The 10,961-nt window shown below is 39.8% G+C and overlaps 1 pseudogene; it reads right to left on the minus strand.

Annotated features, from left to right (window-relative positions):
* Positions 1-8,613: 8,613 nt before the first annotated feature.
* LOC147440656 (uncharacterized) lies at positions 8,614-10,400 on the minus strand (annotated as a pseudogene).
* Between the last annotated feature and the right edge of the window lie 561 nt (positions 10,401-10,961).

The following is a 10,961-nucleotide window of genomic DNA, read 5'->3' on the forward strand; positions in this document are numbered from 1 at the left end:
TATGCTTATAGGACAGTGACAGGACAATGAGAGATAGTATAGGTGCAGGACAGGTTTACCCGCAGCTTACAGTGTCAGAGAGACAGTGTTTTTTTTTGAGCTGTTTTTGGTCTGTTTTTTGAGTACACCAGAGCCATTTTACAAAGGAGACTCTGCCGAAATTTATGCAGAATCTGAAGCTTTCTTGGTTCATTTGACAGGTTGATATTGGTTCAGAGGTCAGTTTACAGGGGAAACTCTGCCGAATTTTTCCCAGGAAAGTAAACTACTGTGAAGCATAGCTATGGCTGGATCACAGGACACTGCTCTTTACAATATCAAGAAGCTGGATGGAACCAATTTCCCATTGTGGAAGAAGCAGATTTGGCACGTGTTGGTACAAAAGAAGCAGATAAAACCTATAAAGCTCAAGGGGATAAAACCAGAAGATATGGACGAAGATGAATGGAGCGAAATGGATGAATTGGCACTTTCTACCATTATGATGACTTTGGCAGAAAGCGTTTACTTCAATGTAGCAGACGAGATGTCGGCTTATCAAGCATGGATAAAGCTGAGTGATCTTTATGAGAAGCAGAGTGCAGCTTCACAGGTATACTGGCTTAACAAGCTTGTTGACTTGAAGATGAAAGAAGGGACCCCTATGTCCAATCATTTGAATGAATTCAACACAATCTATAGTCAGTTGTCAGCTCAAGGTGTCAAGTTTGATGAACCTGTTAGAGCTATGTTCCTGTTGATCACATTGCCGGAAAGTTGGGACACTTTTCGCACAGCTTTGAGTAATTCTACACCTCCAGATGGTTTGAACATAGCAGGTGTAGAAGGAAGTCTGCTTACTGAAGAAACCAATAGAAAGACAATGGACAAAGGCAAAGGAACAACCTTAGTTGTCAGGGGAAGGAACAAAGAAAAGTACAAAGGTGGAAAGAGGAATCAGTCTCGTAGCAAGTCCCGCAGTGCTAAAGGCAAGAGTGACATAGAATGCTACCATTGTGGCAAGAAGGGTCACATGAAAAGAGACTGCAGAGAATGGAAAGCAGAAAAAGGCAAAGAGAAAGCTAAAGACCATGGTGAGAAGAACAAGTCCTCAGTGAAGATTCAAGAAATAAATGTGACAAACACTGTTGTAGAGGATGACAGTCTAGTGTCAGGAGACATCTACTTCTTGAAGAATACAATGGACTCAGCTCTTCTTACAACATCTGATGGAAATGCACTGAGTGACTGGATTATAGACTCAGGGGCATCACTTCATGTGTTTCCAAACAAGGAGTGGTTTACCTCTTATGTGACCACTAAAGATCATGTTCGGCTAGGCAATGGGCAGACATGTGAGATCTTAGGTGTTGGAGATGTTCAATTGAAGTTTCAGAATGGCTCTTCTTTCACGCTGAAGAATGTGAGACATGTTCCCGCAATTACAAAGAGCTTGATCAACACAGGTTTACTTGATGATGCTGGCTACGTCACCACTTTTGGACAGAACATGTGGAAGATATCCAAGGGTTCTATGATAGTAGCACATGGAGTAAAGTCTGGAGGACTTTACATGATTTATGTATCAAATGTCTCTAAAAATGTAATCAATGTAACCGAGCAACCGAACGTTTCTTTGTGGCATAGCCGGTTAGGACATATGTCCAAGAAGGGAATGGAAATCTTGTCTCGTTCTGGTTATTTGCCTGGCTTTTCATTGATGATTTTGAATTCTGTAAACATTGTATGTATGGTAAGAAAACACAGCAGCCACATAAGCATAGAAGCAGTAGAAGAGATACACAATTGGCACTTGTTCATAGTGATTTGTGTGGACCTATGCCTAACCTATCTCTAGGGGGAGCTTCTTACTTTATGACATTTATAGATGATTACTCGAGGAAATTATGGGTTTACTTTCTCAAGCACAAGGATGAAGCGTTTAGTGTTTTCAAAACATTTGTGACACTTGTGGAGAATCAGAGTGGCAAGAAGCTTAAATGCTTACGCACTGACAATGGTGGAGAGTATGTTTCAAAGGCCTTTCAGGACTTTTGTGAGTCAAAAGGTATAAAACGTGAACTTACTACTCCTTACAATCCTCCTCAAAATGGTGTTGTTGAGAGGATGATTAGGACCATACAAGAGAAGGTCAGAAGTATGTTGTCTAATGCACAACTGCCAAATGGGTTTTGGGCTGAAGCTGTATCAACAGCTGTTCATCTTGTAAATAGATCTCCTAGCAAGGTTTTGCAGAAGGATTCAGTGCCAGAGATGGTATGGTCAGGCAAAATGCCCTCATACAAGCATCTCAGAGTCTTTGGCTGTGAGGCATATACTCACGTTCCAAAGGAATTTAGGAACAAACTTGAGCCGAAGAGTAGAAAGTGCATCTTTCTAGGCTATGGTAATTCTGGTGAGATGGGGTACAAACTTTGGGATCCCGAATCCAGAAAGGTTGTCCGCAACAATGATGTTCACTTTAATGAATCCAAATATCATTCTAAACCAGAGAGGGTTGAGGAGATTAGAAGAGTTGTCTTCCAAGAAGATGGACCTGCACGTGCAAGACAAAATGTCAGGGCTCAAGAGGAGCAAGGACAGAATAGAGTGGAACCACAGTTTGTGGCTCAGCCTGAGCCACCTATTGTGCGTAGATCTGGACGTGTCACGTGACCTCCTGATAGGTTTGTTCCATCTATGAACTATGTCATGTTGACTGATTGCAATGAGCCTTCATGTTACAAGGAAGCAGTGAAAATGAAGGACTCCGGGAATTGGCAATTGGCCATGCAGTCAGAGATGACAGCTCTGCATAAAAACCAGACATGGAAGCTAGTTAAATTACCACGGGGCAAAAAGGCTCTACCCTGTAAATGGGTTTACAGGTATAAGATCACCGCTCATGATAGTCAGCCAAAGTACAAAGCAAGGCTTGTTGCCAAGGGCTTTAAGCAAGAACAAGGCATTGACTTTGATGAAGTCTTCTCTCCGGTGGTCAAGATGACTACATTGAGATGCTTTCTTGCATTGGTTGCCATATTAGATTTGGTGTTGCACCAAATGGATGTCAAGACAGCGTTCTTGCATGGTGATTTAGATGTGGAAATTTACATGCAGCAGCCAGAAGGGTTTGTTGAGAAAGGCAAGGAAGATTGGGTATGCCAATTGTTAAAGAGTCTTTATGGCTTAAAACAATCACCGAGGGCATGGTACCATAAATTCCACAAGTTTATGCTTTCTCAAGGCTACAAACGTAGTGAGTTCGATCACTGTCTATATACAAAGAAGGCTAAGGATGGCAGTTGGCTGATCCTTATTTTGTATGTGGATGACATGTTGATTGCTGGCAAGCACTTGGAAGAAATTTCAGCTTTGAAGTCAAAGATGGCAAAATCGTTTGACATGAAAGACATGGGTGAGGCAAGTCATATACTTGGTATGCGCATTGAGAGAGACAGATCAAAGAAGTTGATTTGGTTATCTCAAACAGAGTATATTGACAAGGTTTTGCAACGTTTCAATATGGAGAAGGGAAAGGCATTGAGTGTTCCATTGCCACCATATGTGAAACTTAGCAAACAAGATTGTCCTGTGTCTGAGGAAGAACAGGCTGAAATGGATAAGATTCCATATGCGTCTGCAGTGGGTAGTTTGATGTATGCAATGATTGCTACTCGCCCATACATTTCATTTGCAGTGGGAGTAGTAAGTCGATACATGTCAAACCCAGGCAAGAAACATTGGGAGGCAGTGAAAGGAATATTGAGATATCTGTAAGCTACAAAGAGTATGCGTATATGCTATGGGAGTCAGGAGCTAAGTGTAAAGGGTTTTACAGACTCAGATTATGCAGGTGACTTAGACAACCGAAGGTCTACGTCAAGGTATGTCTTTACATTGGCTGGTGGAGCAGTATCATGGCGTTCTAGATTACAAGATTGTGTTACTCAGTCTACTACAGAGGCTGAATATGTTGCAGCATCATAGGCATGCAAAGAATCAATTTGGCTTAATCGACTAGTAACAGATTTGGGAATCAAAGAAGAGATGCCTGTGTTATATTGTGATAGTCAAAGTGCTATACAATTGGCTCGCAATCCAGTTTATCACTCAAAGACAAAGCATGTGGATGTGAAGTATCATTTCATCAGGGAAATGCTCGAGGATAAGCAACTTCAGCTTGTCAAAGTTCACACCACAGAAAATCCTGCTGATCTACTTACAAAAGGACTTCCCTCAGAGAGCTTTGCACATTTTCGCAAGCAGTTAGGTGTAGGGTAGTACATTACTTCTCTACATCTCTTGTATATTAGCTTGTATAGTAGCTTCTCTCACACTTAAAGTACCACATTGGACTTTAAGTGGGAGGTTGTTGGGGTATAAAGCCCAATGTGGTCGCCCAGGTAAGTGGGCGGGCCGCCAGGTATGTACACATATTCTTTTGTAAAAACCTAATAAGAACTCACTATGCTCTACACATTACAGTAGAGCGAGTTCACCATATCGTCGTGCTCTTCTTCTCGCACTCTCTCTTGCGTCGCACTTCCGCTCGTACTCCTTCAGTGCCAACACAGGACAACCTTGCAGATGTTTTTACAAAGGCATTGTATCGTGAGAAGCTCGAAGCTTTCCGCAAAGCTTTGGGCTTCCTCCCTTTTGTGGACCGATCATGTCCTCAGGGCATGGCACTTCCCTTTACTCATGTGCCAGCTCTCGTTCACCACATCACTCCAGGGGGGATTTGTTACCATATACATGTGGTAGTCATGTGTGTGAACACACTAGGACCACCGGGGCATTTTTTCCCTCTTTAGGAGGTTTTTTCCCCCGTGCATTGTATATACGCCCATCACTCTAGGGCTATATATCTTTCCATTGCACACTAAGTAATACACTCTCTATTGTGTGCCTTGAGCTTCCTTCGTCTTCTCCAAGCTGTGTGTGTTTCTCTGCAACCCTAATTCCAAAAAATACTTTGTCGGTGGCATCAAAGGTGCCATCATAGGTGAGGAAAGAGATGCTTCTTCCTCCCTCTTTGAACTTCTTGAGATTTTGTGATCTTCGCCATGCAGGGTATGATTTGCAATGTCCTCCCCTCTTGTATTCTCTAGGAGAATAGCCATAGCTTTCGTCGGGAGAGGAGGAAGGTGAAAAAGAAAGAGAAGAGGGTGACCTCTTTCTTGAACTTCTCTTCCTTTGTTTCCTCTCTTCCCCTTTGGAGTGATAAGGAGAAGGACTGTGTGTTGACCGTCTCCTCATGGGAGGAGTTGGCGATCGTCTAGACCGCCGTCTTTGTGGAGCCACATCTTCATAGGAACTTAGGGATTCGTTACTTTCTTGTTCTTTGGATTCCTCCTCTCGTATGGGAGAGAGTCTTATTTTGGGGGTCTCATCAAGAGTCCTCCTAAGCTCTCTCTCCTCTTAGAGAGGAAGGGAAATCCCATAAACACGAAGTTATTGAGTAACTTCGGCTTGCAAAGTAGGGTTGCCCATAGCTTGATCCAACCTAGTAACAAGATAATTGATAAACATGGGGGAATCATCATTAGCACCTTCATGTGCAAAATCAAAGTTATCAATGTTCATTCTACTCTCTTGGTTATTATCAGCCACGCTAATTATACTTATGTGTTTACTTAGTGTATTCTTTGGCAATTCAAAACCTTAGTTACTACTCTTCTTAGCCTTTGAAAATAAGCACTTAAGTATCTACACCCACAGCTCGTATTGATTAATTATAAAGAGTAGTGGGGTGTGTCTAACATAGCAGAATTGCCGAGGGATAGCTCCTTTCAAACTTCTTATGGCTCAATAATGGTAAAGCCATAGGCAAGTCTAAAAGACCCCATTATTAAGACCAAAGCTCCCGAGGTGTGCACCATATCCCACATAGTGGGCTCAACAAAACCGATAATAAATCCTAGTCCCACTTACCCTAATATAAGTAACAAAATCAACCATTAATCGGCTACTTAAGGAACTCTCTTCTTAAGCAAGAAAAGAGAAACCAAATGCTCTGATACCAATGTAATGGAAATGGCCTATGAACTTTGAGAATAGCAGAATTAAGAGAATTAGAGTGAGCATTTTTGTGAGATTACTTTGAGAACATAGAGGGTGAACTTAATTGAAGGTAGCAACATGAACATAGTACTTAATTAACTTGGCATGAACAATACTTTTGCAAGAGAGAGAGTATTAGAGAACATGACAATAGTTGAGGACCAGATTTACTTGGAGCCGGCCCCCCTCCAAAAGGCATTTGTATTATAGATTCTCCCATTAAGAGAGACTTGTTACAATACAATCTTTGTGTTCCTTGTGACCTTGGTGATGATATGAAGATGGAAAGCTTTATGCATCACGAGCATAACATAAACTTTGCAAAAAACATTAGCTATCCCAAGCCTCAGTCCCAAGGCCTCAAACACCTTTGAAGGTGGAGAGAGCTAGCGGGGAATGAGGGCAGGGAAGAGGAAGAAGAATCATCCATAGGAGAAAGAAATAGTTCCTCACTTATCATCACTCTTCTTGCTTAGCATATCATAATAGCATAGTAATGAAGATGAAGAAGATGACAAGCTTAAGCATTGAAGCATGGATCTTGGTTGGATTTGCATTCCATAGCCAAGAGTGTTGGTGTAGGCTCTCCACTTCTCAACAAGCTTGGAGAAGGAGATGGAGCTCTTACACTTTGCACTCCACACAATGAGAGAATGTGTCTGTGTGGGTGGGAGAGTATAACCCCCCTCTCATGCTTGGTCCACACCTCTCTCCCTCCCTCCCTCTCTCTCTCTCTCGTATTATTTAATTATTTCATTCTCTCTCTCTCTCTCTCTCTCTTGTATTATTTAATTATTTCATTTGGACATGTGTCCTCTTTTTCCTCTTTGAGAGAAAGAACTTAATTATTTATTTTCATGTATCTAAATTCTCATTGGACCCCTTTAAAACATATCCAATAGCACTCAACCACATCATGAGGGCCACATGTGGGGGATCATTTGAACACTTCAAGAACCTTAGTCATTTAAGCATGTGAGAAGCACCTCAAGCTTTTGGGCAAGGTTCCCACTAACACTTAGCAAGTCGACAAGCACCTCATGCTTGGGTAGGATCCCCACCTCAAGGTCAGCTCTAGCTTGCCTAAGATCAAATTACTTTTTAAACCTAACTTTTGGAGGTCTTTAATGAAGATAACCCTAAGGTCTTTAAGCTCCATTAGATAGCATTCCTCTTTAACATACCATCTTTCATTTGGACCCCTTTAACCTTGGCCCCGTGTTGAGACAGATCCATAAGCACATGTCTATATTCTAACCCTTGTTCTCGTTTATTCTCCCACATTAAATGATCAATTTAATATGAGAAAATCATTTGGGTTGGTTAGATATTAGATTTTATGACATCCTAGGGGAGATCCAAATATTTTCATATCAAGTTCGCATTCAAGGTATTTCTAAACAACTATATGTAATTAATATCTTTAGAAAGTGCAGAAGAATGCAAAAATTTATGGCTTCTGTGGATTGTTTGTACAGATAGAGTGAGTATTGGCAACGATGTATATGGAAGCTTTAGCCATGCAAAAAAAACATAAGATGAGATCCAAAGCAATGATAGGACCCTAACCATGATTACTCTTTCTTGATAAATTATTTCATGTAGGTGTTGTACATACAACCATATAATATCTAAGAGATAGACCATTCATCTTAGTATTACAAGATGAATGGATGTTGGAGATAGCTATGTGTTTTTCACAAAATAACTCGTAGGCAATTGATAGTACCTTCAAGACAAATGCATTTAGTTGTACTATTTTCCAATCAACCTTGTGTGGGTATTCCATTATGGTTCATGTTATGCACCTCAGATGTTGGTGGTTGCCATGATTTAGAGCTAAAACTTTGCAAAGAGTTCTCTAGAATGGGGCATATCCATCCTAGTGCTCTTGTTGTTGACAAATCACAACAAGAGTTGGAGGCTTTACTGAATGTAGTGGAGGAAGATTCACATTGTTGGATACATGAGGCAAATGAAATTCGGTGCCAAATTTCTTGCCATATGTTGTTGGGTTGGTTCCACACCAAGATGGGCTTGTGTTGAAAATCTTCTCCCACATGTATTTCTTTTTCTTGTAGCATGTTTTGTGAATAATGGAGATATTGTATTCGTTTTGTGGAAGGTTCACATGGAGATTTGCAGAGATGTATACATGGAGCTGTCAAACCTCATGCATACTGCAACAGGAGAGGACTTTGTGGGAAGATGCCAACTATTGCTTCAAAAATATACACCCTATCAAAATATAGTTCAATAAGTCATAAATGCTTGGTGTGGGGATTCTTGGATGTAGAGAAAATGATGGCCAAATTTTGAAGGAATTTCAACCATGGCAACGTGGATACTACAAATTTAATAGAGCGATTGTGGCAATACATAAAGTATACTCTTTTGCAAGCATGTATCAATCAATCAAGAACCATTGCAAAAATTTTCATTTGATAAGAGTCCAAAATTGGACAATACCAAAAATAATGATCACCAAAAGAGAGCAAAAGGGAACACCAACAAAGGTGACATGCGGTAAAGTGAAGACCCTGAGGATGGACCAAAAGAGTGTGGGTCTCAACTATAAAATATTTTCTTTGTCTCCTCCACGTCCTCATGCTTGAACATTTTTGTTGATAGCTACAAAAAAACAACTCATTTTAGCATTGACAAGTTAAACATAAAAGATGAAAAATAACTACAAAATATGTATTAAAAGAAGCCCAAAAATATACCCATTATCTTGACCTTTTATGTGGTAAGCCTCCCATAATGAGAAATTTCATAACTGTCATGACATAATAGCCACAATCGAAGCCATTCGGTTGCATAGATGTCTATTACAAAAACTGCCAACTAAGAAAGATCTCCTCCAAGAAACAATGACAGTAATAATCAGCCAACAAAAATACTACTGAGATTCATAAACAACAAACCTCTATTGAATCAACGTAACAATATTGTCGAGGATTCAAAAGCTCGTCCTCAATGACCTCACATGAGCAATAGTTGGCAAAAATGCATTAGTTCCCTAAGAAAAACACCTGTTTCTTATAAGTACTTATTAATTATTATGTACATATAGTACAACAAGTACCTCTCTTCATGTTATAGGTAGTCAAATTATTGAGCGCATGGATAATGAGTCGAAAAACAAGAGTTAACTTTGCCCAAATCCTATTGAAAATCTAAAAGAACGTAAACATTTGGGCTGCTAAGTCTACCTTTCCAAAGAAATTGTCCACCGCAAGTTGACGTTTGTTTGTGAGCATGTACAAAAACCACAAACTATCCAAGGACCAAACATGCTAAAAAATGTCCCTAGAGAAAATGTGCTCCATCCATCTACACTCCACGGATGGTTTATTATTTATTAGTACTCAACCAAGTAAAAACCACAAAAAAAAAACATAAACTTACATATATTGAGAGACTAAGTGATGGATTCAATGGTTACGACGTCATTGATGAGGTTTATATCACAATCCACTTATAGGCCAAATATTTTGATCTCAAATGGAAGACCATGCCGCTGTAAAAACCACAATATCATAACAAAATACATCATTTTGATCATTAATTGTGCATGCAACAAAAAAATCAAAGCTTAGGGTCAAGGAGAGAGGAGCCAGCTTTCCAACCTAAAATCCTTAGATGATGTAGATGGACTTTTTCAATCAAAAACACCTTTGGAAATGGTAATATAGACATCTCTAGTCCTACTACTCTCCATATGGGACTTTATCCCTATATGTGTAGTAGGAGTCTTTGATTTAGCATAAATTTTTAGCTACGAGTAACATATATCAAATAACAAAATTAGAACCACAAGTGAAAGAACTCATATCTTACATCAATATAAAGCCCTACCTTTCGTTTACCATCAATAAAAGAAAGTGAGTTTGAAATCAATCTTCTACAAGACTTTCGTGGAGCCATGGGCGATTGCGTATTATCAACTCCAAGTGACAACTACGTTCATAAAATTAACACTAAAAATATGAATACATGGTATTGGAGAACAACAAAGTAGATATTTTTGGTTGAATGAGGTGAGTGGCTTATGAGAGTGGTCTCTCCATGGTTTTTCTCCTGAACATTATCCTCTCGTGCCTTCTCATCACTCTCATTAGGTTGCTCCTTTGTATCCTTCTCTTGTTTTTTTCCCCTTCGCTATTGCTGATGAATAGTCAAAAGATGTCCTGCTTACATTTCAATTAATGATTGGCTTGTACTATGTATTAAAAAAAGATGTCCTACTTATGTTTCAATTAATGATTGGCTTGTACTATGTATTAAAAAAACAACTGAATTTAGTAGTTACATACAACGTTATTGTAGCCGATTTTGATACATTTTTCCATTCGTTAGGGTTCATGCCAATTGGTTGGACACCCATCACACTGACCATACTAACCTTATCTATTCTTTTGATCATATAGAACAATAAGAGTAGTGAGGCATTTTGAATCCTCACTGTTGAGAGCTCCACCAACACTCCATGTCTACTCTATTTTTTCCTCTCACTCTGTGGTACCAAAGTTGAAGGTTGTGGTGCTACTCCTCTCTCGATGTGTTCCTCTTCCCAGTGAGCTTCACATTAACTACATCGACAATGGATCGGCAAAGCTCGAATCTTCCATGGCTATGGAGGCATTGTGAGCTTAGCACATAGAGCTCACGCATCAAGGTGGCAAGGGGTTGAACTCTACAAGCCACAAGAGATGAGAGATTGAGTTTTCTATGATCTCAAAGAGAGAGAGAAGTAGGTACTTGGATTCAAAAACTTAAAAAAAAATCAAAACAGAGATCTCTTTGAGCTCTACAACTTTGTGGAAGAACTTGTCAGCTAGTTCAAAGTGCAGATATGTCAAAAAGTTAAAAAAAAATAAAAAAATTTCCGGACAGGTTGTGCATTCAAGTTA

The sequence above is a fragment of the Adiantum capillus-veneris genome, chromosome 15 (genome assembly GCF_014529385.1).
Source record: "Adiantum capillus-veneris isolate H3 chromosome 15, ASM1452938v2, whole genome shotgun sequence".
In the NCBI taxonomy this organism is placed as follows: Eukaryota; Viridiplantae; Streptophyta; class Polypodiopsida; order Polypodiales; family Pteridaceae; genus Adiantum; species Adiantum capillus-veneris.